At 47.7% G+C, this 20,595-nt stretch overlaps 64 non-coding genes across 64 annotated transcripts; all 64 read left to right on the forward strand.

The window, feature by feature from the left end:
- The first annotated feature begins 273 nt into the window (after positions 1-273).
- On the forward strand, positions 274-392 carry LOC138552651 (5S ribosomal RNA). Its single transcript, XR_011296331.1, has one exon. It is a non-coding gene; the product is annotated as a 5S ribosomal RNA (ribosomal RNA).
- Positions 393-499: 107 nt separating this feature from the next.
- Positions 500-618, forward strand: LOC138552861 (5S ribosomal RNA). The gene has a single exon (XR_011296539.1). It is a non-coding gene; the product is annotated as a 5S ribosomal RNA (ribosomal RNA).
- Positions 619-724: 106 nt separating this feature from the next.
- On the forward strand, positions 725-843 carry LOC138552551 (5S ribosomal RNA). Its single transcript, XR_011296233.1, has one exon. It is a non-coding gene; the product is annotated as a 5S ribosomal RNA (ribosomal RNA).
- Positions 844-949: 106 nt separating this feature from the next.
- Positions 950-1,068, forward strand: LOC138553492 (5S ribosomal RNA). Its single transcript, XR_011297152.1, has one exon. It is a non-coding gene; the product is annotated as a 5S ribosomal RNA (ribosomal RNA).
- A 474-nt stretch (positions 1,069-1,542) lies between these two features.
- LOC138553494 (5S ribosomal RNA) lies at positions 1,543-1,661 on the forward strand. The gene has a single exon (XR_011297154.1). It is a non-coding gene; the product is annotated as a 5S ribosomal RNA (ribosomal RNA).
- Positions 1,662-1,767: 106 nt separating this feature from the next.
- On the forward strand, positions 1,768-1,886 carry LOC138552193 (5S ribosomal RNA). The gene has a single exon (XR_011295882.1). It is a non-coding gene; the product is annotated as a 5S ribosomal RNA (ribosomal RNA).
- Positions 1,887-1,992: 106 nt separating this feature from the next.
- Positions 1,993-2,111, forward strand: LOC138553495 (5S ribosomal RNA). The gene has a single exon (XR_011297155.1). It is a non-coding gene; the product is annotated as a 5S ribosomal RNA (ribosomal RNA).
- Positions 2,112-2,217: 106 nt separating this feature from the next.
- On the forward strand, positions 2,218-2,336 carry LOC138553496 (5S ribosomal RNA). The gene has a single exon (XR_011297156.1). It is a non-coding gene; the product is annotated as a 5S ribosomal RNA (ribosomal RNA).
- Positions 2,337-2,442: 106 nt separating this feature from the next.
- LOC138553007 (5S ribosomal RNA) lies at positions 2,443-2,561 on the forward strand. Its single transcript, XR_011296684.1, has one exon. It is a non-coding gene; the product is annotated as a 5S ribosomal RNA (ribosomal RNA).
- Positions 2,562-2,667: 106 nt separating this feature from the next.
- On the forward strand, positions 2,668-2,786 carry LOC138553497 (5S ribosomal RNA). Its single transcript, XR_011297157.1, has one exon. It is a non-coding gene; the product is annotated as a 5S ribosomal RNA (ribosomal RNA).
- A 106-nt stretch (positions 2,787-2,892) lies between these two features.
- LOC138553126 (5S ribosomal RNA) lies at positions 2,893-3,011 on the forward strand. Its single transcript, XR_011296802.1, has one exon. It is a non-coding gene; the product is annotated as a 5S ribosomal RNA (ribosomal RNA).
- A 655-nt stretch (positions 3,012-3,666) lies between these two features.
- LOC138553058 (5S ribosomal RNA) lies at positions 3,667-3,785 on the forward strand. Its single transcript, XR_011296735.1, has one exon. It is a non-coding gene; the product is annotated as a 5S ribosomal RNA (ribosomal RNA).
- Positions 3,786-3,891: 106 nt separating this feature from the next.
- Positions 3,892-4,010, forward strand: LOC138553498 (5S ribosomal RNA). Its single transcript, XR_011297158.1, has one exon. It is a non-coding gene; the product is annotated as a 5S ribosomal RNA (ribosomal RNA).
- A 463-nt stretch (positions 4,011-4,473) lies between these two features.
- Positions 4,474-4,592, forward strand: LOC138553499 (5S ribosomal RNA). Its single transcript, XR_011297159.1, has one exon. It is a non-coding gene; the product is annotated as a 5S ribosomal RNA (ribosomal RNA).
- Positions 4,593-4,699: 107 nt separating this feature from the next.
- On the forward strand, positions 4,700-4,818 carry LOC138552862 (5S ribosomal RNA). The gene has a single exon (XR_011296540.1). It is a non-coding gene; the product is annotated as a 5S ribosomal RNA (ribosomal RNA).
- A 106-nt stretch (positions 4,819-4,924) lies between these two features.
- LOC138552553 (5S ribosomal RNA) lies at positions 4,925-5,043 on the forward strand. The gene has a single exon (XR_011296235.1). It is a non-coding gene; the product is annotated as a 5S ribosomal RNA (ribosomal RNA).
- Positions 5,044-5,149: 106 nt separating this feature from the next.
- LOC138553500 (5S ribosomal RNA) lies at positions 5,150-5,268 on the forward strand. The gene has a single exon (XR_011297160.1). It is a non-coding gene; the product is annotated as a 5S ribosomal RNA (ribosomal RNA).
- A 474-nt stretch (positions 5,269-5,742) lies between these two features.
- On the forward strand, positions 5,743-5,861 carry LOC138553501 (5S ribosomal RNA). The gene has a single exon (XR_011297161.1). It is a non-coding gene; the product is annotated as a 5S ribosomal RNA (ribosomal RNA).
- Positions 5,862-5,967: 106 nt separating this feature from the next.
- LOC138552309 (5S ribosomal RNA) lies at positions 5,968-6,086 on the forward strand. The gene has a single exon (XR_011295994.1). It is a non-coding gene; the product is annotated as a 5S ribosomal RNA (ribosomal RNA).
- A 106-nt stretch (positions 6,087-6,192) lies between these two features.
- On the forward strand, positions 6,193-6,311 carry LOC138553502 (5S ribosomal RNA). The gene has a single exon (XR_011297162.1). It is a non-coding gene; the product is annotated as a 5S ribosomal RNA (ribosomal RNA).
- Positions 6,312-6,417: 106 nt separating this feature from the next.
- LOC138553503 (5S ribosomal RNA) lies at positions 6,418-6,536 on the forward strand. The gene has a single exon (XR_011297163.1). It is a non-coding gene; the product is annotated as a 5S ribosomal RNA (ribosomal RNA).
- A 106-nt stretch (positions 6,537-6,642) lies between these two features.
- LOC138553008 (5S ribosomal RNA) lies at positions 6,643-6,761 on the forward strand. Its single transcript, XR_011296685.1, has one exon. It is a non-coding gene; the product is annotated as a 5S ribosomal RNA (ribosomal RNA).
- Positions 6,762-6,867: 106 nt separating this feature from the next.
- On the forward strand, positions 6,868-6,986 carry LOC138553505 (5S ribosomal RNA). Its single transcript, XR_011297165.1, has one exon. It is a non-coding gene; the product is annotated as a 5S ribosomal RNA (ribosomal RNA).
- A 106-nt stretch (positions 6,987-7,092) lies between these two features.
- On the forward strand, positions 7,093-7,211 carry LOC138553127 (5S ribosomal RNA). The gene has a single exon (XR_011296803.1). It is a non-coding gene; the product is annotated as a 5S ribosomal RNA (ribosomal RNA).
- A 655-nt stretch (positions 7,212-7,866) lies between these two features.
- On the forward strand, positions 7,867-7,985 carry LOC138553059 (5S ribosomal RNA). The gene has a single exon (XR_011296736.1). It is a non-coding gene; the product is annotated as a 5S ribosomal RNA (ribosomal RNA).
- A 106-nt stretch (positions 7,986-8,091) lies between these two features.
- LOC138553506 (5S ribosomal RNA) lies at positions 8,092-8,210 on the forward strand. The gene has a single exon (XR_011297166.1). It is a non-coding gene; the product is annotated as a 5S ribosomal RNA (ribosomal RNA).
- Positions 8,211-8,673: 463 nt separating this feature from the next.
- On the forward strand, positions 8,674-8,792 carry LOC138553507 (5S ribosomal RNA). The gene has a single exon (XR_011297167.1). It is a non-coding gene; the product is annotated as a 5S ribosomal RNA (ribosomal RNA).
- Positions 8,793-8,899: 107 nt separating this feature from the next.
- LOC138552863 (5S ribosomal RNA) lies at positions 8,900-9,018 on the forward strand. Its single transcript, XR_011296541.1, has one exon. It is a non-coding gene; the product is annotated as a 5S ribosomal RNA (ribosomal RNA).
- Positions 9,019-9,124: 106 nt separating this feature from the next.
- Positions 9,125-9,243, forward strand: LOC138552554 (5S ribosomal RNA). The gene has a single exon (XR_011296236.1). It is a non-coding gene; the product is annotated as a 5S ribosomal RNA (ribosomal RNA).
- A 106-nt stretch (positions 9,244-9,349) lies between these two features.
- Positions 9,350-9,468, forward strand: LOC138553508 (5S ribosomal RNA). The gene has a single exon (XR_011297168.1). It is a non-coding gene; the product is annotated as a 5S ribosomal RNA (ribosomal RNA).
- Positions 9,469-9,942: 474 nt separating this feature from the next.
- On the forward strand, positions 9,943-10,061 carry LOC138553509 (5S ribosomal RNA). Its single transcript, XR_011297169.1, has one exon. It is a non-coding gene; the product is annotated as a 5S ribosomal RNA (ribosomal RNA).
- Positions 10,062-10,167: 106 nt separating this feature from the next.
- LOC138552423 (5S ribosomal RNA) lies at positions 10,168-10,286 on the forward strand. The gene has a single exon (XR_011296105.1). It is a non-coding gene; the product is annotated as a 5S ribosomal RNA (ribosomal RNA).
- A 106-nt stretch (positions 10,287-10,392) lies between these two features.
- Positions 10,393-10,511, forward strand: LOC138551311 (5S ribosomal RNA). Its single transcript, XR_011295036.1, has one exon. It is a non-coding gene; the product is annotated as a 5S ribosomal RNA (ribosomal RNA).
- A 106-nt stretch (positions 10,512-10,617) lies between these two features.
- LOC138551312 (5S ribosomal RNA) lies at positions 10,618-10,736 on the forward strand. The gene has a single exon (XR_011295037.1). It is a non-coding gene; the product is annotated as a 5S ribosomal RNA (ribosomal RNA).
- Positions 10,737-10,842: 106 nt separating this feature from the next.
- Positions 10,843-10,961, forward strand: LOC138553009 (5S ribosomal RNA). The gene has a single exon (XR_011296686.1). It is a non-coding gene; the product is annotated as a 5S ribosomal RNA (ribosomal RNA).
- A 106-nt stretch (positions 10,962-11,067) lies between these two features.
- On the forward strand, positions 11,068-11,186 carry LOC138551313 (5S ribosomal RNA). Its single transcript, XR_011295038.1, has one exon. It is a non-coding gene; the product is annotated as a 5S ribosomal RNA (ribosomal RNA).
- A 106-nt stretch (positions 11,187-11,292) lies between these two features.
- LOC138553128 (5S ribosomal RNA) lies at positions 11,293-11,411 on the forward strand. The gene has a single exon (XR_011296804.1). It is a non-coding gene; the product is annotated as a 5S ribosomal RNA (ribosomal RNA).
- Positions 11,412-12,066: 655 nt separating this feature from the next.
- LOC138553060 (5S ribosomal RNA) lies at positions 12,067-12,185 on the forward strand. The gene has a single exon (XR_011296737.1). It is a non-coding gene; the product is annotated as a 5S ribosomal RNA (ribosomal RNA).
- Positions 12,186-12,291: 106 nt separating this feature from the next.
- Positions 12,292-12,410, forward strand: LOC138551314 (5S ribosomal RNA). Its single transcript, XR_011295039.1, has one exon. It is a non-coding gene; the product is annotated as a 5S ribosomal RNA (ribosomal RNA).
- A 463-nt stretch (positions 12,411-12,873) lies between these two features.
- LOC138551315 (5S ribosomal RNA) lies at positions 12,874-12,992 on the forward strand. Its single transcript, XR_011295040.1, has one exon. It is a non-coding gene; the product is annotated as a 5S ribosomal RNA (ribosomal RNA).
- A 107-nt stretch (positions 12,993-13,099) lies between these two features.
- LOC138552864 (5S ribosomal RNA) lies at positions 13,100-13,218 on the forward strand. The gene has a single exon (XR_011296542.1). It is a non-coding gene; the product is annotated as a 5S ribosomal RNA (ribosomal RNA).
- Positions 13,219-13,324: 106 nt separating this feature from the next.
- LOC138552555 (5S ribosomal RNA) lies at positions 13,325-13,443 on the forward strand. The gene has a single exon (XR_011296237.1). It is a non-coding gene; the product is annotated as a 5S ribosomal RNA (ribosomal RNA).
- Positions 13,444-13,549: 106 nt separating this feature from the next.
- LOC138551318 (5S ribosomal RNA) lies at positions 13,550-13,668 on the forward strand. The gene has a single exon (XR_011295042.1). It is a non-coding gene; the product is annotated as a 5S ribosomal RNA (ribosomal RNA).
- Positions 13,669-14,142: 474 nt separating this feature from the next.
- On the forward strand, positions 14,143-14,261 carry LOC138551319 (5S ribosomal RNA). The gene has a single exon (XR_011295043.1). It is a non-coding gene; the product is annotated as a 5S ribosomal RNA (ribosomal RNA).
- A 106-nt stretch (positions 14,262-14,367) lies between these two features.
- On the forward strand, positions 14,368-14,486 carry LOC138552535 (5S ribosomal RNA). Its single transcript, XR_011296217.1, has one exon. It is a non-coding gene; the product is annotated as a 5S ribosomal RNA (ribosomal RNA).
- A 106-nt stretch (positions 14,487-14,592) lies between these two features.
- LOC138551320 (5S ribosomal RNA) lies at positions 14,593-14,711 on the forward strand. Its single transcript, XR_011295044.1, has one exon. It is a non-coding gene; the product is annotated as a 5S ribosomal RNA (ribosomal RNA).
- Positions 14,712-14,817: 106 nt separating this feature from the next.
- LOC138551321 (5S ribosomal RNA) lies at positions 14,818-14,936 on the forward strand. Its single transcript, XR_011295045.1, has one exon. It is a non-coding gene; the product is annotated as a 5S ribosomal RNA (ribosomal RNA).
- Positions 14,937-15,042: 106 nt separating this feature from the next.
- LOC138553010 (5S ribosomal RNA) lies at positions 15,043-15,161 on the forward strand. The gene has a single exon (XR_011296687.1). It is a non-coding gene; the product is annotated as a 5S ribosomal RNA (ribosomal RNA).
- Positions 15,162-15,267: 106 nt separating this feature from the next.
- LOC138551322 (5S ribosomal RNA) lies at positions 15,268-15,386 on the forward strand. The gene has a single exon (XR_011295046.1). It is a non-coding gene; the product is annotated as a 5S ribosomal RNA (ribosomal RNA).
- Positions 15,387-15,492: 106 nt separating this feature from the next.
- LOC138553129 (5S ribosomal RNA) lies at positions 15,493-15,611 on the forward strand. The gene has a single exon (XR_011296805.1). It is a non-coding gene; the product is annotated as a 5S ribosomal RNA (ribosomal RNA).
- A 655-nt stretch (positions 15,612-16,266) lies between these two features.
- Positions 16,267-16,385, forward strand: LOC138553061 (5S ribosomal RNA). The gene has a single exon (XR_011296738.1). It is a non-coding gene; the product is annotated as a 5S ribosomal RNA (ribosomal RNA).
- A 106-nt stretch (positions 16,386-16,491) lies between these two features.
- LOC138551323 (5S ribosomal RNA) lies at positions 16,492-16,610 on the forward strand. Its single transcript, XR_011295047.1, has one exon. It is a non-coding gene; the product is annotated as a 5S ribosomal RNA (ribosomal RNA).
- Positions 16,611-17,073: 463 nt separating this feature from the next.
- LOC138551324 (5S ribosomal RNA) lies at positions 17,074-17,192 on the forward strand. The gene has a single exon (XR_011295048.1). It is a non-coding gene; the product is annotated as a 5S ribosomal RNA (ribosomal RNA).
- A 107-nt stretch (positions 17,193-17,299) lies between these two features.
- LOC138552865 (5S ribosomal RNA) lies at positions 17,300-17,418 on the forward strand. Its single transcript, XR_011296543.1, has one exon. It is a non-coding gene; the product is annotated as a 5S ribosomal RNA (ribosomal RNA).
- A 106-nt stretch (positions 17,419-17,524) lies between these two features.
- LOC138552556 (5S ribosomal RNA) lies at positions 17,525-17,643 on the forward strand. The gene has a single exon (XR_011296238.1). It is a non-coding gene; the product is annotated as a 5S ribosomal RNA (ribosomal RNA).
- Positions 17,644-17,749: 106 nt separating this feature from the next.
- Positions 17,750-17,868, forward strand: LOC138551325 (5S ribosomal RNA). The gene has a single exon (XR_011295049.1). It is a non-coding gene; the product is annotated as a 5S ribosomal RNA (ribosomal RNA).
- A 106-nt stretch (positions 17,869-17,974) lies between these two features.
- Positions 17,975-18,093, forward strand: LOC138552648 (5S ribosomal RNA). Its single transcript, XR_011296328.1, has one exon. It is a non-coding gene; the product is annotated as a 5S ribosomal RNA (ribosomal RNA).
- A 106-nt stretch (positions 18,094-18,199) lies between these two features.
- On the forward strand, positions 18,200-18,318 carry LOC138551326 (5S ribosomal RNA). The gene has a single exon (XR_011295050.1). It is a non-coding gene; the product is annotated as a 5S ribosomal RNA (ribosomal RNA).
- Positions 18,319-18,424: 106 nt separating this feature from the next.
- Positions 18,425-18,543, forward strand: LOC138551327 (5S ribosomal RNA). The gene has a single exon (XR_011295051.1). It is a non-coding gene; the product is annotated as a 5S ribosomal RNA (ribosomal RNA).
- A 106-nt stretch (positions 18,544-18,649) lies between these two features.
- Positions 18,650-18,768, forward strand: LOC138553011 (5S ribosomal RNA). Its single transcript, XR_011296688.1, has one exon. It is a non-coding gene; the product is annotated as a 5S ribosomal RNA (ribosomal RNA).
- Positions 18,769-18,874: 106 nt separating this feature from the next.
- On the forward strand, positions 18,875-18,993 carry LOC138551329 (5S ribosomal RNA). Its single transcript, XR_011295053.1, has one exon. It is a non-coding gene; the product is annotated as a 5S ribosomal RNA (ribosomal RNA).
- Positions 18,994-19,099: 106 nt separating this feature from the next.
- LOC138553130 (5S ribosomal RNA) lies at positions 19,100-19,218 on the forward strand. The gene has a single exon (XR_011296806.1). It is a non-coding gene; the product is annotated as a 5S ribosomal RNA (ribosomal RNA).
- Positions 19,219-19,873: 655 nt separating this feature from the next.
- Positions 19,874-19,992, forward strand: LOC138551330 (5S ribosomal RNA). Its single transcript, XR_011295054.1, has one exon. It is a non-coding gene; the product is annotated as a 5S ribosomal RNA (ribosomal RNA).
- A 463-nt stretch (positions 19,993-20,455) lies between these two features.
- Positions 20,456-20,574, forward strand: LOC138552652 (5S ribosomal RNA). Its single transcript, XR_011296332.1, has one exon. It is a non-coding gene; the product is annotated as a 5S ribosomal RNA (ribosomal RNA).
- Positions 20,575-20,595: the final 21 nt, after the last annotated feature.

Below are 20,595 nucleotides of genomic sequence, written 5' to 3' on the forward strand. Positions count from 1 at the left end.
AATGCAGTACAGAGAATATTGAGTCCTTCAAGAGGCATGAAAGAAAGCCGTTATTGTGTTGATTGTTCTCTCCACCTCCCTGCAACAGAAACAGGATGGATGGATTAAAGTTATCCTACCAGACATAGGAGTCCTGAATGGGCCCACCAGTCTTATATATCTCGCCTGATCGAGCCTGATCGAGCGATGAGCGTGGTATCATGTTGCAAGTGGCTGCATGGCTTAGCTTACTAAATGCAAATGCATAAGAGTAATATTCTTAGCATTTCTAGAGCCTACGGCCACACCACACTGAATGCGCCTGATCTCGTCTGATCTCGGAAGCTAAGCAGTGTCGGGCCTAGTTAGTACCTGGATGGGAGACCGCCTGGGAATACCAGGTGCTGTAGGCTTTTTTTTTGCTCCAAGTTCAGGAAGTGAGCCATTTCTCAATTGCCTTTCAAAACTGCAAGGTCTAGCCGACTATATGCTTAAAAGTACAAAACTCACTAGGCCCAGAGCCTACGGCCACACCACACTGAATGCGCCTGATCTCGTCTGATCTCGGAAGCTAAGCAGTGTCGGGCCTAGTTAGTACCTGGATGGGAGACCGCATGGGAATACCAGGTGCTGTAGGCTTTTTTGTGCTCCAAGTTCAGGAAGTGAGCCATTTCTCAATTGCCTTTCAAAACTGCAAGGTCTAGCCGACTAGATGCTTAAAAGTACAAAACTCACTAGGCCCAGAGCCTACGGCCACACCACACTGAATGCGCCCGATCTCGTCTGATCTCGGAAGCTAAGCAGTGTCGGGCCTAGTTAGTACCTGGATGGGAGACCGCCTGGGAATATCAGGTGCTGTAGGCTTTTTTGTGCTCCAAGTTCAGGAAGTGAGCCATTTCTCAATTGCCTTTCAAAACTGCAAGGTCTAGCCGACTAGATGCTTAAAAGTACAAAACTCACTAGGCCCAGAGCCTACGGCCACACCACACTGAATGCGCCCGATCTCGTCTGATCTCGGAAGCTAAGCAGTGTCGGGCCTAGTTAGTACCTGGATGGGAGACCGCCTGGGAATACCAGGTGCTGTAGGCTATTTTGTGCTCCATGATTAGTAATTGCGCAACTTCTCAATTACTTTTCAAATTTGGTATGTTTCCAAAATAATTGTATCCCGTTTTATAGCGGAAATGTTGGACAGCATTATGAGGGCTGGAGCTACCTATTTACATATAATTAGCATACAGGTAGTGTGTTCATGGGTAATAAATCGACTTTCACATGTAATGCAGTACAGAGAATATTGAGTCCTTCAAGAGGCATGAAAGAAAGCCGTTATTGTGTTGATTGTTCTCTCCACCTCCCTGCAACAGAAACAGGATGGATGGATTAAAGTTATCCTACCAGACATAGGAGTCCTGAATGGGCCCACCAGTCTTATATATCTCGCCTGATCGAGCCTGATCGAGCGCTGATCGAGCGATGAGCGTGGTATCATGTTGCAAGTGGCTGCATGGCTTAGCTTACTAAATGCAAATGCATAAGAGTAATATTCTTAGCATTTCTAGAGCCTACGGCCACACCACACTGAATGCGCCCGATCTCGTCTGATCTCGGAAGCTAAGCAGTGTCGGGCCTAGTTAGTACCTGGATGGGAGACCGCCTGGGAATACCAGGTGCTGTAGGCTTTTTTGTGCTCCAAGTTCAGGAAGTGAGCCATTTCTCAATTGCCTTTCAAAACTGCAAGGTCTAGCCGACTAGATGCTTAAAAGTACAAAACTCACTAGGCCCAGAGCCTACGGCCACACCACACTGAATGCGCCCGATCTCGTCTGATCTCGGAAGCTAAGCAGTGTTGGGCCTAGTTAGTACCTGGATGGGAGACCGCCTGGGAATACCAGGTGCTGTAGGCTTTTTTGTGCTCCAAGTTCAGGAAGTGAGCCATTTCTCAATTGCCTTTCAAAACTGCAAGGTCTAGCCGACTAGATGCTTAAAAGTACAAAACTCACTAGGCCCAGAGCCTACGGCCACACCACACTGAATGCGCCCGATCTCGTCTGATCTCGGAAGCTAAGCAGTGTCGGGCCTAGTTAGTACCTGGATGGGAGACCGCCTGGGAATACCAGGTGCTGTAGGCTTTTTTGTGCTCCAAGTTCAGGAAGTGAGCCATTTCTCAATTGCCTTTCAAAACTGCAAGGTCTAGCCGACTAGATGCTTAAAAGTACAAAACTCACTAGGCCCAGAGCCTACGGCCACACCACACTGAATGCGCCCGATCTCGTCTGATCTCGGAAGCTAAGCAGTGTCGGGCCTAGTTAGTACCTGGATGGGAGACCGCCTGGGAATACCAGGTGCTGTAGGCTTTTTTGTGCTCCAAGTTCAGGAAGTGAGCCATTTCTCAATTGCCTTTCAAAACTGCAAGGTCTAGCCGACTAGATGCTTAAAAGTACAAAACTCACTAGGCCCAGAGCCTACGGCCACACCACACTGAATGCGCCCGATCTCGTCTGATCTCGGAAGCTAAGCAGTGTCAGGCCTAGTTAGTACCTGGATGGGAGACCGCCTGGGAATACCAGGTGCTGTAGGCTTTTTTGTGCTCCAAGTTCAGGAAGTGAGCCATTTCTCAATTGCCTTTCAAAACTGCAAGGTCTAGCCGACTAGATGCTTAAAAGTACAAAACTCACTAGGACCAGAGCCTACGGCCACACCACACTGAATGCGCCCGATCTCGTCTGATCTCGGAAGCTAAGCAGTGTCGGGCCTAGTTAGTACCTGGATGGGAGACCGCCTGGGAATACCAGGTGCTGTAGGCTTTTTTGTGCTCCAAGTTCAGGAAGTGAGCCATTTCTCAATTGCCTTTCAAAACTGCAAGGTCTAGCCGACTAGATGCTTAAAAGTACAAAACTCACTAGGCCCAGAGCCTACGGCCACACCACACTGAATGCGCCCGATCTCGTCTGATCTCGGAAGCTAAGCAGTGTCGGGCCTAGTTAGTACCTGGATGGGAGACCGCCTGGCAATACCAGGTGCTGTAGGCTATTTTGTGCTCCATGATTAGTAATTGCACAACTTCTCAATTACTTTTCAAATTTGGTATGTTTCCAAAATAATTTTATCCCGTTTTATAGCGGAAATGTTGGACAACATTATGAGGGCTGGAGCTACCTATTTACATATAATTAGCATACAGGTAGTGTGTTCATGGGTAATAAATCGACTTTCACATGTAATGCAGTACAGAGAATATTGAGTCCTTCAAGAGGCATGAAAGAAAGCCGTTATTGTGTTGATTGTTCTCTCCACCTCCCTGCAACAGAAACAGGATGGATGGATTAAAGTTATCCTACCAGACATAGGAGTCCTGAATGGGCCCACCAGTCTTATATATCTCGCCTGATCGAGCCTGATCGAGCGATGAGCGTGGTATCATGTTGCAAGTGGCTGCATGGCTTAGCTTACTAAATGCAAATGCATAAGAGTAATATTCTTAGCATTTCTAGAGCCTACGGCCACACCACACTAAGCAGTGTCGGGCCTAGTTAGTACCTGGATGGGAGACCGCCTGGGAATACCAGGTGCTGTAGGCTTTTTTGTGCTCCAAGTTCAGGAAGTGAGCCATTTCTCAATTGCCTTTCAAAACTGCAAGGTCTAGCCGACTAGATGCTTAAAAGTACAAAACTCACTAGGACCAGAGCCTACGGCCACACCACACTGAATGCGCCCGATCTCGTCTGATCTCGGAATCTAAGCAGTGTCGGGCCTAGTTAGTACCTGGATGGGAGACCGCCTGGGAATACCAGGTGCTGTAGGCTTTTTTGTGCTCCAAGTTCAGGAAGTGAGCCATTTCTCAATTGCCTTTCAAAACTGCAAGGTCTAGCCGACTAGATGCTTAAAAGTACAAAACTCACTAGGCCCAGAGCCTACGGCCACACCACACTGAATGCGCCCGATCTCGTCTGATCTCGGAAGCTAAGCAGTGTCGGGCCTAGTTAGTACCTGGATGGGAGACCGCCTGGGAATACCAGGTGCTGTAGGCTATTTTGTGCTCCATGATTAGTAATTGCACAACTTCTCAATTACTTTTCAAATTTGGTATGTTTCCAAAATAATTGTATCCCGTTTTATAGCGGAAATGTTGGACAACATTATGAGGGCTGGAGCTACCTATTTACATATAATTAGCATACAGGTAGTGTGTTCATGGGTAATAAATCGACTTTCACATGTAATGCAGTACAGAGAATATTGAGTCCTTCAAGAGGCATGAAAGAAAGCCGTTATTGTGTTGATTGTTCTCTCCACCTCCCTGCAACAGAAACAGGATGGATGGATTAAAGTTATCCTACCAGACATAGGAGTCCTGAATGGGCCCACCAGTCTTATATATCTCGCCTGATCGAGCCTGATCGAGCGATGAGCGTGGTATCATGTTGCAAGTGGCTGCATGGCTTAGCTTACTAAATGCAAATGCATAAGAGTAATATTCTTAGCATTTCTAGAGCCTACGGCCACACCACACTGAATGCGCCCGATCTCGTCTGATCTCGGAAGCTAAGCAGTGTCGGGCCTAGTTAGTACCTGGATGGGAGACCGCCTGGGAATACCAGGTGCTGTAGGCTTTTTTTTTGCTCCAAGTTCAGGAAGTGAGCCATTTCTCAATTGCCTTTCAAAACTGCAAGGTCTAGCCGACTAGATGCTTAAAAGTACAAAACTCACTAGGCCCAGAGCCTACGGCCACACCACACTGAATGCGCCTGATCTCGTCTGATCTCGGAAGCTAAGCAGTGTCGGGCCTAGTTAGTACCTGGATGGGAGACCGCATGGGAATACCAGGTGCTGTAGGCTTTTTTGTGCTCCAAGTTCAGGAAGTGAGCCATTTCTCAATTGCCTTTCAAAACTGCAAGGTCTAGCCGACTAGATGCTTAAAAGTACAAAACTCACTAGGCCCAGAGCCTACGGCCACACCACACTGAATGCGCCCGATCTCGTCTGATCTCGGAAGCTAAGCAGTGTCGGGCCTAGTTAGTACCTGGATGGGAGACCGCCTGGGAATATCAGGTGCTGTAGGCTTTTTTGTGCTCCAAGTTCAGGAAGTGAGCCATTTCTCAATTGCCTTTCAAAACTGCAAGGTCTAGCCGACTAGATGCTTAAAAGTACAAAACTCACTAGGCCCAGAGCCTACGGCCACACCACACTGAATGCGCCCGATCTCGTCTGATCTCGGAAGCTAAGCAGTGTCGGGCCTAGTTAGTACCTGGATGGGAGACCGCCTGGGAATACCAGGTGCTGTAGGCTATTTTGTGCTCCATGATTAGTAATTGCGCAACTTCTCAATTACTTTTCAAATTTGGTATGTTTCCAAAATAATTGTATCCCGTTTTATAGCGGAAATGTTGGACAGCATTATGAGGGCTGGAGCTACCTATTTACATATAATTAGCATACAGGTAGTGTGTTCATGGGTAATAAATCGACTTTCACATGTAATGCAGTACAGAGAATATTGAGTCCTTCAAGAGGCATGAAAGAAAGCCGTTATTGTGTTGATTGTTCTCTCCACCTCCCTGCAACAGAAACAGGATGGATGGATTAAAGTTATCCTACCAGACATAGGAGTCCTGAATGGGCCCACCAGTCTTATATATCTCGCCTGATCGAGCCTGATCGAGCGCTGATCGAGCGATGAGCGTGGTATCATGTTGCAAGTGGCTGCATGGCTTAGCTTACTAAATGCAAATGCATAAGAGTAATATTCTTAGCATTTCTAGAGCCTACGGCCACACCACACTGAATGCGCCCGATCTCGTCTGATCTCGGAAGCTAAGCAGTGTCGGGCCTAGTTAGTACCTGGATGGGAGACCGCCTGGGAATACCAGGTGCTGTAGGCTTTTTTGTGCTCCAAGTTCAGGAAGTGAGCCATTTCTCAATTGCCTTTCAAAACTGCAAGGTCTAGCCGACTAGATGCTTAAAAGTACAAAACTCACTAGGCCCAGAGCCTACGGCCACACCACACTGAATGCGCCCGATCTCGTCTGATCTCGGAAGCTAAGCAGTGTTGGGCCTAGTTAGTACCTGGATGGGAGACCGCCTGGGAATACCAGGTGCTGTAGGCTTTTTTGTGCTCCAAGTTCAGGAAGTGAGCCATTTCTCAATTGCCTTTCAAAACTGCAAGGTCTAGCCGACTAGATGCTTAAAAGTACAAAACTCACTAGGCCCAGAGCCTACGGCCACACCACACTGAATGCGCCCGATCTCGTCTGATCTCGGAAGCTAAGCAGTGTCGGGCCTAGTTAGTACCTGGATGGGAGACCGCCTGGGAATACCAGGTGCTGTAGGCTTTTTTGTGCTCCAAGTTCAGGAAGTGAGCCATTTCTCAATTGCCTTTCAAAACTGCAAGGTCTAGCCGACTAGATGCTTAAAAGTACAAAACTCACTAGGCCCAGAGCCTACGGCCACACCACACTGAATGCGCCCGATCTCGTCTGATCTCGGAAGCTAAGCAGTGTCGGGCCTAGTTAGTACCTGGATGGGAGACCGCCTGGGAATACCAGGTGCTGTAGGCTTTTTTGTGCTCCAAGTTCAGGAAGTGAGCCATTTCTCAATTGCCTTTCAAAACTGCAAGGTCTAGCCGACTAGATGCTTAAAAGTACAAAACTCACTAGGCCCAGAGCCTACGGCCACACCACACTGAATGCGCCCGATCTCGTCTGATCTCGGAAGCTAAGCAGTGTCAGGCCTAGTTAGTACCTGGATGGGAGACCGCCTGGGAATACCAGGTGCTGTAGGCTTTTTTGTGCTCCAAGTTCAGGAAGTGAGCCATTTCTCAATTGCCTTTCAAAACTGCAAGGTCTAGCCGACTAGATGCTTAAAAGTACAAAACTCACTAGGACCAGAGCCTACGGCCACACCACACTGAATGCGCCCGATCTCGTCTGATCTCGGAAGCTAAGCAGTGTCGGGCCTAGTTAGTACCTGGATGGGAGACCGCCTGGGAATACCAGGTGCTGTAGGCTTTTTTGTGCTCCAAGTTCAGGAAGTGAGCCATTTCTCAATTGCCTTTCAAAACTGCAAGGTCTAGCCGACTAGATGCTTAAAAGTACAAAACTCACTAGGCCCAGAGCCTACGGCCACACCACACTGAATGCGCCCGATCTCGTCTGATCTCGGAAGCTAAGCAGTGTCGGGCCTAGTTAGTACCTGGATGGGAGACCGCCTGGCAATACCAGGTGCTGTAGGCTATTTTGTGCTCCATGATTAGTAATTGCACAACTTCTCAATTACTTTTCAAATTTGGTATGTTTCCAAAATAATTTTATCCCGTTTTATAGCGGAAATGTTGGACAACATTATGAGGGCTGGAGCTACCTATTTACATATAATTAGCATACAGGTAGTGTGTTCATGGGTAATAAATCGACTTTCACATGTAATGCAGTACAGAGAATATTGAGTCCTTCAAGAGGCATGAAAGAAAGCCGTTATTGTGTTGATTGTTCTCTCCACCTCCCTGCAACAGAAACAGGATGGATGGATTAAAGTTATCCTACCAGACATAGGAGTCCTGAATGGGCCCACCAGTCTTATATATCTCGCCTGATCGAGCCTGATCGAGCGATGAGCGTGGTATCATGTTGCAAGTGGCTGCATGGCTTAGCTTACTAAATGCAAATGCATAAGAGTAATATTCTTAGCATTTCTAGAGCCTACGGCCACACCACACTAAGCAGTGTCGGGCCTAGTTAGTACCTGGATGGGAGACCGCCTGGGAATACCAGGTGCTGTAGGCTTTTTTGTGCTCCAAGTTCAGGAAGTGAGCCATTTCTCAATTGCCTTTCAAAACTGCAAGGTCTAGCCGACTAGATGCTTAAAAGTACAAAACTCACTAGGACCAGAGCCTACGGCCACACCACACTGAATGCGCCCGATCTCGTCTGATCTCGGAATCTAAGCAGTGTCGGGCCTAGTTAGTACCTGGATGGGAGACCGCCTGGGAATACCAGGTGCTGTAGGCTTTTTTGTGCTCCAAGTTCAGGAAGTGAGCCATTTCTCAATTGCCTTTCAAAACTGCAAGGTCTAGCCGACTAGATGCTTAAAAGTACAAAACTCACTAGGCCCAGAGCCTACGGCCACACCACACTGAATGCGCCCGATCTCGTCTGATCTCGGAAGCTAAGCAGTGTCGGGCCTAGTTAGTACCTGGATGGGAGACCGCCTGGGAATACCAGGTGCTGTAGGCTATTTTGTGCTCCATGATTAGTAATTGCACAACTTCTCAATTACTTTTCAAATTTGGTATGTTTCCAAAATAATTGTATCCCGTTTTATAGCGGAAATGTTGGACAACATTATGAGGGCTGGAGCTACCTATTTACATATAATTAGCATACAGGTAGTGTGTTCATGGGTAATAAATCGACTTTCACATGTAATGCAGTACAGAGAATATTGAGTCCTTCAAGAGGCATGAAAGAAAGCCGTTATTGTGTTGATTGTTCTCTCCACCTCCCTGCAACAGAAACAGGATGGATGGATTAAAGTTATCCTACCAGACATAGGAGTCCTGAATGGGCCCACCAGTCTTATATATCTCGCCTGATCGAGCCTGATCGAGCGATGAGCGTGGTATCATGTTGCAAGTGGCTGCATGGCTTAGCTTACTAAATGCAAATGCATAAGAGTAATATTCTTAGCATTTCTAGAGCCTACGGCCACACCACACTGAATGCGCCCGATCTCGTCTGATCTCGGAAGCTAAGCAGTGTCGGGCCTAGTTAGTACCTGGATGGGAGACCGCCTGGGAATACCAGGTGCTGTAGGCTTTTTTTTTGCTCCAAGTTCAGGAAGTGAGCCATTTCTCAATTGCCTTTCAAAACTGCAAGGTCTAGCCGACTAGATGCTTAAAAGTACAAAACTCACTAGGCCCAGAGCCTACGGCCACACCACACTGAATGCGCCTGATCTCGTCTGATCTCGGAAGCTAAGCAGTGTCGGGCCTAGTTAGTACCTGGATGGGAGACCGCATGGGAATACCAGGTGCTGTAGGCTTTTTTGTGCTCCAAGTTCAGGAAGTGAGCCATTTCTCAATTGCCTTTCAAAACTGCAAGGTCTAGCCGACTAGATGCTTAAAAGTACAAAACTCACTAGGCCCAGAGCCTACGGCCACACCACACTGAATGCGCCCGATCTCGTCTGATCTCGGAAGCTAAGCAGTGTCGGGCCTAGTTAGTACCTGGATGGGAGACCGCCTGGGAATATCAGGTGCTGTAGGCTTTTTTGTGCTCCAAGTTCAGGAAGTGAGCCATTTCTCAATTGCCTTTCAAAACTGCAAGGTCTAGCCGACTAGATGCTTAAAAGTACAAAACTCACTAGGCCCAGAGCCTACGGCCACACCACACTGAATGCGCCCGATCTCGTCTGATCTCGGAAGCTAAGCAGTGTCGGGCCTAGTTAGTACCTGGATGGGAGACCGCCTGGGAATACCAGGTGCTGTAGGCTATTTTGTGCTCCATGATTAGTAATTGCGCAACTTCTCAATTACTTTTCAAATTTGGTATGTTTCCAAAATAATTGTATCCCGTTTTATAGCGGAAATGTTGGACAGCATTATGAGGGCTGGAGCTACCTATTTACATATAATTAGCATACAGGTAGTGTGTTCATGGGTAATAAATCGACTTTCACATGTAATGCAGTACAGAGAATATTGAGTCCTTCAAGAGGCATGAAAGAAAGCCGTTATTGTGTTGATTGTTCTCTCCACCTCCCTGCAACAGAAACAGGATGGATGGATTAAAGTTATCCTACCAGACATAGGAGTCCTGAATGGGCCCACCAGTCTTATATATCTCGCCTGATCGAGCCTGATCGAGCGCTGATCGAGCGATGAGCGTGGTATCATGTTGCAAGTGGCTGCATGGCTTAGCTTACTAAATGCAAATGCATAAGAGTAATATTCTTAGCATTTCTAGAGCCTACGGCCACACCACACTGAATGCGCCCGATCTCGTCTGATCTCGGAAGCTAAGCAGTGTCGGGCCTAGTTAGTACCTGGATGGGAGACCGCCTGGGAATACCAGGTGCTGTAGGCTTTTTTGTGCTCCAAGTTCAGGAAGTGAGCCATTTCTCAATTGCCTTTCAAAACTGCAAGGTCTAGCCGACTAGATGCTTAAAAGTACAAAACTCACTAGGCCCAGAGCCTACGGCCACACCACACTGAATGCGCCCGATCTCGTCTGATCTCGGAAGCTAAGCAGTGTTGGGCCTAGTTAGTACCTGGATGGGAGACCGCCTGGGAATACCAGGTGCTGTAGGCTTTTTTGTGCTCCAAGTTCAGGAAGTGAGCCATTTCTCAATTGCCTTTCAAAACTGCAAGGTCTAGCCGACTAGATGCTTAAAAGTACAAAACTCACTAGGCCCAGAGCCTACGGCCACACCACACTGAATGCGCCCGATCTCGTCTGATCTCGGAAGCTAAGCAGTGTCGGGCCTAGTTAGTACCTGGATGGGAGACCGCCTGGGAATACCAGGTGCTGTAGGCTTTTTTGTGCTCCAAGTTCAGGAAGTGAGCCATTTCTCAATTGCCTTTCAAAACTGCAAGGTCTAGCCGACTAGATGCTTAAAAGTACAAAACTCACTAGGCCCAGAGCCTACGGCCACACCACACTGAATGCGCCCGATCTCGTCTGATCTCGGAAGCTAAGCAGTGTCGGGCCTAGTTAGTACCTGGATGGGAGACCGCCTGGGAATACCAGGTGCTGTAGGCTTTTTTGTGCTCCAAGTTCAGGAAGTGAGCCATTTCTCAATTGCCTTTCAAAACTGCAAGGTCTAGCCGACTAGATGCTTAAAAGTACAAAACTCACTAGGCCCAGAGCCTACGGCCACACCACACTGAATGCGCCCGATCTCGTCTGATCTCGGAAGCTAAGCAGTGTCAGGCCTAGTTAGTACCTGGATGGGAGACCGCCTGGGAATACCAGGTGCTGTAGGCTTTTTTGTGCTCCAAGTTCAGGAAGTGAGCCATTTCTCAATTGCCTTTCAAAACTGCAAGGTCTAGCCGACTAGATGCTTAAAAGTACAAAACTCACTAGGACCAGAGCCTACGGCCACACCACACTGAATGCGCCCGATCTCGTCTGATCTCGGAAGCTAAGCAGTGTCGGGCCTAGTTAGTACCTGGATGGGAGACCGCCTGGGAATACCAGGTGCTGTAGGCTTTTTTGTGCTCCAAGTTCAGGAAGTGAGCCATTTCTCAATTGCCTTTCAAAACTGCAAGGTCTAGCCGACTAGATGCTTAAAAGTACAAAACTCACTAGGCCCAGAGCCTACGGCCACACCACACTGAATGCGCCCGATCTCGTCTGATCTCGGAAGCTAAGCAGTGTCGGGCCTAGTTAGTACCTGGATGGGAGACCGCCTGGCAATACCAGGTGCTGTAGGCTATTTTGTGCTCCATGATTAGTAATTGCACAACTTCTCAATTACTTTTCAAATTTGGTATGTTTCCAAAATAATTTTATCCCGTTTTATAGCGGAAATGTTGGACAACATTATGAGGGCTGGAGCTACCTATTTACATATAATTAGCATACAGGTAGTGTGTTCATGGGTAATAAATCGACTTTCACATGTAATGCAGTACAGAGAATATTGAGTCCTTCAAGAGGCATGAAAGAAAGCCGTTATTGTGTTGATTGTTCTCTCCACCTCCCTGCAACAGAAACAGGATGGATGGATTAAAGTTATCCTACCAGACATAGGAGTCCTGAATGGGCCCACCAGTCTTATATATCTCGCCTGATCGAGCCTGATCGAGCGATGAGCGTGGTATCATGTTGCAAGTGGCTGCATGGCTTAGCTTACTAAATGCAAATGCATAAGAGTAATATTCTTAGCATTTCTAGAGCCTACGGCCACACCACACTAAGCAGTGTCGGGCCTAGTTAGTACCTGGATGGGAGACCGCCTGGGAATACCAGGTGCTGTAGGCTTTTTTGTGCTCCAAGTTCAGGAAGTGAGCCATTTCTCAATTGCCTTTCAAAACTGCAAGGTCTAGCCGACTAGATGCTTAAAAGTACAAAACTCACTAGGACCAGAGCCTACGGCCACACCACACTGAATGCGCCCGATCTCGTCTGATCTCGGAATCTAAGCAGTGTCGGGCCTAGTTAGTACCTGGATGGGAGACCGCCTGGGAATACCAGGTGCTGTAGGCTTTTTTGTGCTCCAAGTTCAGGAAGTGAGCCATTTCTCAATTGCCTTTCAAAACTGCAAGGTCTAGCCGACTAGATGCTTAAAAGTACAAAACTCACTAGGCCCAGAGCCTACGGCCACACCACACTGAATGCGCCCGATCTCGTCTGATCTCGGAAGCTAAGCAGTGTCGGGCCTAGTTAGTACCTGGATGGGAGACCGCCTGGGAATACCAGGTGCTGTAGGCTATTTTGTGCTCCATGATTAGTAATTGCACAACTTCTCAATTACTTTTCAAATTTGGTATGTTTCCAAAATAATTGTATCCCGTTTTATAGCGGAAATGTTGGACAACATTATGAGGGCTGGAGCTACCTATTTACATATAATTAGCATACAGGTAGTGTGTTCATGGGTAATAAATCGACTTTCACATGTAATGCAGTACAGAGAATATTGAGTCCTTCAAGAGGCATGAAAGAAAGCCGTTATTGTGTTGATTGTTCTCTCCACCTCCCTGCAACAGAAACAGGATGGATGGATTAAAGTTATCCTACCAGACATAGGAGTCCTGAATGGGCCCACCAGTCTTATATATCTCGCCTGATCGAGCCTGATCGAGCGATGAGCGTGGTATCATGTTGCAAGTGGCTGCATGGCTTAGCTTACTAAATGCAAATGCATAAGAGTAATATTCTTAGCATTTCTAGAGCCTACGGCCACACCACACTGAATGCGCCCGATCTCGTCTGATCTCGGAAGCTAAGCAGTGTCGGGCCTAGTTAGTACCTGGATGGGAGACCGCCTGGGAATACCAGGTGCTGTAGGCTTTTTTTTTGCTCCAAGTTCAGGAAGTGAGCCATTTCTCAATTGCCTTTCAAAACTGCAAGGTCTAGCCGACTAGATGCTTAAAAGTACAAAACTCACTAGGCCCAGAGCCTACGGCCACACCACACTGAATGCGCCTGATCTCGTCTGATCTCGGAAGCTAAGCAGTGTCGGGCCTAGTTAGTACCTGGATGGGAGACCGCATGGGAATACCAGGTGCTGTAGGCTTTTTTGTGCTCCAAGTTCAGGAAGTGAGCCATTTCTCAATTGCCTTTCAAAACTGCAAGGTCTAGCCGACTAGATGCTTAAAAGTACAAAACTCACTAGGCCCAGAGCCTACGGCCACACCACACTGAATGCGCCCGATCTCGTCTGATCTCGGAAGCTAAGCAGTGTCGGGCCTAGTTAGTACCTGGATGGGAGACCGCCTGGGAATATCAGGTGCTGTAGGCTTTTTTGTGCTCCAAGTTCAGGAAGTGAGCCATTTCTCAATTGCCTTTCAAAACTGCAAGGTCTAGCCGACTAGATGCTTAAAAGTACAAAACTCACTAGGCCCAGAGCCTACGGCCACACCACACTGAATGCGCCCGATCTCGTCTGATCTCGGAAGCTAAGCAGTGTCGGGCCTAGTTAGTACCTGGATGGGAGACCGCCTGGGAATACCAGGTGCTGTAGGCTATTTTGTGCTCCATGATTAGTAATTGCGCAACTTCTCAATTACTTTTCAAATTTGGTATGTTTCCAAAATAATTGTATCCCGTTTTATAGCGGAAATGTTGGACAGCATTATGAGGGCTGGAGCTACCTATTTACATATAATTAGCATACAGGTAGTGTGTTCATGGGTAATAAATCGACTTTCACATGTAATGCAGTACAGAGAATATTGAGTCCTTCAAGAGGCATGAAAGAAAGCTGTTATTGTGTTGATTGTTCTCTCCACCTCCCTGCAACAGAAACAGGATGGATGGATTAAAGTTATCCTACCAGACATAGGAGTCCTGAATGGGCCCACCAGTCTTATATATCTCGCCTGATCGAGCCTGATCGAGCGCTGATCGAGCGATGAGCGTGGTATCATGTTGCAAGTGGCTGCATGGCTTAGCTTACTAAATGCAAATGCATAAGAGTAATATTCTTAGCATTTCTAGAGCCTACGGCCACACCACACTGAATGCGCCCGATCTCGTCTGATCTCGGAAGCTAAGCAGTGTCGGGCCTAGTTAGTACCTGGATGGGAGACCGCCTGGGAATACCAGGTGCTGTAGGCTTTTTTGTGCTCCAAGTTCAGGAAGTGAGCCATTTCTCAATTGCCTTTCAAAACTGCAAGGTCTAGCCGACTAGATGCTTAAAAGTACAAAACTCACTAGGCCCAGAGCCTACGGCCACACCACACTGAATGCGCCCGATCTCGTCTGATCTCGGAAGCTAAGCAGTGTTGGGCCTAGTTAGTACCTGGATGGGAGACCGCCTGGGAATACCAGGTGCTGTAGGCTTTTTTGTGCTCCAAGTTCAGGAAGTGAGCCATTTCTCAATTGCCTTTCAAAACTGCAAGGTCTAGCCGACTAGATGCTTAAAAGTACAAAACTCACTAGGCCCAGAGCCTACGGCCACACCACACTGAATGCGCCCGATCTCGTCTGATCTCGGAAGCTAAGCAGTGTCGGGCCTAGTTAGTACCTGGATGGGAGACCGCCTGGGAATACCAGGTGCTGTAGGCTTTTTTGTGCTCCAAGTTCAGGAAGTGAGCCATTTCTCAATTGCCTTTCAAAACTGCAAGGTCTAGCCGACTAGATGCTTAAAAGTACAAAACTCACTAGGCCCAGAGCCTACGGCCACACCACACTGAATGCGCCCGATCTCGTCTGATCTCGGAAGCTAAGCAGTGTCGGGCCTAGTTAGTACCTGGATGGGAGACCGCCTGGGAATACCAGGTGCTGTAGGCTTTTTTGTGCTCCAAGTTCAGGAAGTGAGCCATTTCTCAATTGCCTTTCAAAACTGCAAGGTCTAGCCGACTAGATGCTTAAAAGTACAAAACTCACTAGGCCCAGAGCCTACGGCCACACCACACTGAATGCGCCCGATCTCGTCTGATCTCGGAAGCTAAGCAGTGTCAGGCCTAGTTAGTACCTGGATGGGAGACCGCCTGGGAATACCAGGTGCTGTAGGCTTTTTTGTGCTCCAAGTTCAGGAAGTGAGCCATTTCTCAATTGCCTTTCAAAACTGCAAGGTCTAGCCGACTAGATGCTTAAAAGTACAAAACTCACTAGGACCAGAGCCTACGGCCACACCACACTGAATGCGCCCGATCTCGTCTGATCTCGGAAGCTAAGCAGTGTCGGGCCTAGTTAGTACCTGGATGGGAGACCGCCTGGGAATACCAGGTGCTGTAGGCTTTTTTGTGCTCCAAGTTCAGGAAGTGAGCCATTTCTCAATTGCCTTTCAAAACTGCAAGGTCTAGCCGACTAGATGCTTAAAAGTACAAAACTCACTAGGCCCAGAGCCTACGGCCACACCACACTGAATGCGCCCGATCTCGTCTGATCTCGGAAGCTAAGCAGTGTCGGGCCTAGTTAGTACCTGGATGGGAGACCGCCTGGCAATACCAGGTGCTGTAGGCTATTTTGTGCTCCATGATTAGTAATTGCACAACTTCTCAATTACTTTTCAAATTTGGTATGTTTCCAAAATAATTTTATCCCGTTTTATAGCGGAAATGTTGGACAACATTATGAGGGCTGGAGCTACCTATTTACATATAATTAGCATACAGGTAGTGTGTTCATGGGTAATAAATCGACTTTCACATGTAATGCAGTACAGAGAATATTGAGTCCTTCAAGAGGCATGAAAGAAAGCCGTTATTGTGTTGATTGTTCTCTCCACCTCCCTGCAACAGAAACAGGATGGATGGATTAAAGTTATCCTACCAGACATAGGAGTCCTGAATGGGCCCACCAGTCTTATATATCTCGCCTGATCGAGCCTGATCGAGCGATGAGCGTGGTATCATGTTGCAAGTGGCTGCATGGCTTAGCTTACTAAATGCAAATGCATAAGAGTAATATTCTTAGCATTTCTAGAGCCTACGGCCACACCACACTAAGCAGTGTCGGGCCTAGTTAGTACCTGGATGGGAGACCGCCTGGGAATACCAGGTGCTGTAGGCTTTTTTGTGCTCCAAGTTCAGGAAGTGAGCCATTTCTCAATTGCCTTTCAAAACTGCAAGGTCTAGCCGACTAGATGCTTAAAAGTACAAAAGTCACTAGGACCAGAGCCTACGGCCACACCACACTGAATGCGCCCGATCTCGTCTGATCTCGGAATCTAAGCAGTGTCGGGCCTAGTTAGTACCTGGATGGGAGACCGCCTGGGAATACCAGGTGCTGTAGGCTTTTTTGTGCTCCAAGTTCAGGAAGTGAGCCATTTCTCAATTGCCTTTCAAAACTGCAAGGTCTAGCCGACTAGATGCTTAAAAGTACAAAACTCACTAGGCCCAGAGCCTACGGCCACACCACACTGAATGCGCCCGATCTCGTCTGATCTCGGAAGCTAAGCAGTGTCGGGCCTAGTTAGTACCTGGATGGGAGACCGCCTGGGAATACCAGGTGCTGTAGGCTATTTTGTGCTCCATGATTAGTAATTGCACAACTTCTCAATTACTTTTCAAATTTGGTATGTTTCCAAAATAATTGTATCCCGTTTTATAGCGGAAATGTTGGACAACATTATGAGGGCTGGAGCTACCTATTTACATATAATTAGCATACAGGTAGTGTGTTCATGGGTAATAAATCGACTTTCACATGTAATGCAGTACAGAGAATATTGAGTCCTTCAAGAGGCATGAAAGAAAGCCGTTATTGTGTTGATTGTTCTCTCCACCTCCCTGCAACAGAAACAGGATGGATGGATTAAAGTTATCCTACCAGACATAGGAGTCCTGAATGGGCCCACCAGTCTTATATATCTCGCCTGATCGAGCCTGATCGAGCGATGAGCGTGGTATCATGTTGCAAGTGGCTGCATGGCTTAGCTTACTAAATGCAAATGCATAAGAGTAATATTCTTAGCATTTCTAGAGCCTACGGCCACACCACACTGAATGCGCCCGATCTCGTCTGATCTCGGAAGCTAAGCAGTGTCGGGCCTAGTTAGTACCTGGATGGGAGACCGCCTGGGAATACCAGGTGCTGTAGGCTTTTTTTTTGCTCCAAGTTCAGGAAGTGAGCCATTTCTCAATTGCCTTTCAAAACTGCAAGGTCTAGCCGACTAGATGCTTAAAAGTACAAAACTCACTAGGCCCAGAGCCTACGGCCACACCACACTGAATGCGCCTGATCTCGTCTGATCTCGGAAGCTAAGCAGTGTCGGGCCTAGTTAGTACCTGGATGGGAGACCGCATGGGAATACCAGGTGCTGTAGGCTTTTTTGTGCTCCAAGTTCAGGAAGTGAGCCATTTCTCAATTGCCTTTCAAAACTGCAAGGTCTAGCCGACTAGATGCTTAAAAGTACAAAACTCACTAGGCCCAGAGCCTACGGCCACACCACACTGAATGCGCCCGATCTCGTCTGATCTCGGAAGCTAAGCAGTGTCGGGCCTAGTTAGTACCTGGATGGGAGACCGCCTGGGAATATCAGGTGCTGTAGGCTTTTTTGTGCTCCAAGTTCAGGAAGTGAGCCATTTCTCAATTGCCTTTCAAAACTGCAAGGTCTAGCCGACTAGATGCTTAAAAGTACAAAACTCACTAGGCCCAGAGCCTACGGCCACACCACACTGAATGCGCCCGATCTCGTCTGATCTCGGAAGCTAAGCAGTGTCGGGCCTAGTTAGTACCTGGATGGGAGACCGCCTGGGAATACCAGGTGCTGTAGGCTTTTTTGTGCTCCAAGTTCAGGAAGTGAGCCATTTCTCAATTGCCTTTCAAAACTGCAAGGTCTAGCCGACTAGATGCTTAAAAGTACAAAACTCACTAGGCCCAGAGCCTACGGCCACACCACACTGAATGCGCCCGATCTCGTCTGATCTCGGAAGCTAAGCAGTGTTGGGCCTAGTTAGTACCTGGATGGGAGACCGCCTGGGAATACCAGGTGCTGTAGGCTTTTTTGTGCTCCAAGTTCAGGAAGTGAGCCATTTCTCAATTGCCTTTCAAAACTGCAAGGTCTAGCCGACTAGATGCTTAAAAGTACAAAACTCACTAGGCCCAGAGCCTACGGCCACACCACACTGAATGCGCCCGATCTCGTCTGATCTCGGAAGCTAAGCAGTGTCGGGCCTAGTTAGTACCTGGATGGGAGACCGCCTGGGAATACCAGGTGCTGTAGGCTTTTTTGTGCTCCAAGTTCAGGAAGTGAGCCATTTCTCAATTGCCTTTCAAAACTGCAAGGTCTAGCCGACTAGATGCTTAAAAGTACAAAACTCACTAGGCCCAGAGCCTACGGCCACACCACACTGAATGCGCCCGATCTCGTCTGATCTCGGAAGCTAAGCAGTGTCGGGCCTAGTTAGTACCTGGATGGGAGACCGCCTGGGAATACCAGGTGCTGTAGGCTTTTTTGTGCTCCAAGTTCAGGAAGTGAGCCATTTCTCAATTGCCTTTCAAAACTGCAAGGTCTAGCCGACTAGATGCTTAAAAGTACAAAACTCACTAGGCCCAGAGCCTACGGCCACACCACACTGAATGCGCCCGATCTCGTCTGATCTCGGAAGCTAAGCAGTGTCAGGCCTAGTTAGTACCTGGATGGGAGACCGCCTGGGAATACCAGGTGCTGTAGGCTTTTTTGTGCTCCAAGTTCAGGAAGTGAGCCATTTCTCAATTGCCTTTCAAAACTGCAAGGTCTAGCCGACTAGATGCTTAAAAGTACAAAACTCACTAGGACCAGAGCCTACGGCCACACCACACTGAATGCGCCCGATCTCGTCTGATCTCGGAAGCTAAGCAGTGTCGGGCCTAGTTAGTACCTGGATGGGAGACCGCCTGGGAATACCAGGTGCTGTAGGCTTTTTTGTGCTCCAAGTTCAGGAAGTGAGCCATTTCTCAATTGCCTTTCAAAACTGCAAGGTCTAGCCGACTAGATGCTTAAAAGTACAAAACTCACTAGGCCCAGAGCCTACGGCCACACCACACTGAATGCGCCCGATCTCGTCTGATCTCGGAAGCTAAGCAGTGTCGGGCCTAGTTAGTACCTGGATGGGAGACCGCCTGGCAATACCAGGTGCTGTAGGCTATTTTGTGCTCCATGATTAGTAATTGCACAACTTCTCAATTACTTTTCAAATTTGGTATGTTTCCAAAATAATTTTATCCCGTTTTATAGCGGAAATGTTGGACAACATTATGAGGGCTGGAGCTACCTATTTACATATAATTAGCATACAGGTAGTGTGTTCATGGGTAATAAATCGACTTTCACATGTAATGCAGTACAGAGAATATTGAGTCCTTCAAGAGGCATGAAAGAAAGCCGTTATTGTGTTGATTGTTCTCTCCACCTCCCTGCAACAGAAACAGGATGGATGGATTAAAGTTATCCTACCAGACATAGGAGTCCTGAATGGGCCCACCAGTCTTATATATCTCGCCTGATCGAGCCTGATCGAGCGATGAGCGTGGTATCATGTTGCAAGTGGCTGCATGGCTTAGCTTACTAAATGCAAATGCATAAGAGTAATATTCTTAGCATTTCTAGAGCCTACGGCCACACCACACTAAGCAGTGTCGGGCCTAGTTAGTACCTGGATGGGAGACCGCCTGGGAATACCAGGTGCTGTAGGCTTTTTTGTGCTCCAAGTTCAGGAAGTGAGCCATTTCTCAATTGCCTTTCAAAACTGCAAGGTCTAGCCGACTAGATGCTTAAAAGTACAAAACTCACTAGGCCCAGAGCCTACGGCCACACCACACTGAATGCGCCCGATCTCGTCTGATCTCGGAAGCTAAGCAGTGTCGGGCCTAGTTAGTACCTGGATGGGAGACCGCCTGGGAATACCAGGTGCTGTAGGCTATTTTGTGCTCCATGATTAGTAATTGCACAACTTCTCAATTACTTTTCAAATTTGGTATGTTTCCAAAATAATTGTATCCCGTTTTATAGCGGAAATGTTGGACAACATTATGAGGGCTGGAGCTACCTATTTACATATAATTAGCATACAGGTAGTGTGTTCATGGGTAATAAATCGACTTTCACATGTAATGCAGTACAGAGAATATTGAGTCCTTCAAGAGGCATGAAAGAAAGCCGTTATTGTGTTGATTGTTCTCTCCACCTCCCTGCAACAGAAACAGGATGGATGGATTAAAGTTATCCTACCAGACATAGGAGTCCTGAATGGGCCCACCAGTCTTATATATCTCGCCTGATCGAGCCTGATCGAGCGATGAGCGTGGTATCATGTTGCAAGTGGCTGCATGGCTTAGCTTACTAAATGCAAATGCATAAGAGTAATATTCTTAGCATTTCTAGAGCCTACGGCCACACCACACTGAATGCGCCTGATCTCGTCTGATCTCGGAAGCTAAGCAGTGTCGGGCCTAGTTAGTACCTGGATGGGAGACCGCCTGGGAATACCAGGTGCTGTAGGCTTTTTTTTTGCTCCAAGTTCAG

Source organism: Ambystoma mexicanum, unplaced genomic scaffold, assembly GCF_040938575.1.
Source record: "Ambystoma mexicanum isolate Mex_15411 unplaced genomic scaffold, UKY_AmexF1_1 Mex_scaf106, whole genome shotgun sequence".
NCBI classification, from domain to species: domain Eukaryota; kingdom Metazoa; phylum Chordata; class Amphibia; order Caudata; family Ambystomatidae; genus Ambystoma; species Ambystoma mexicanum.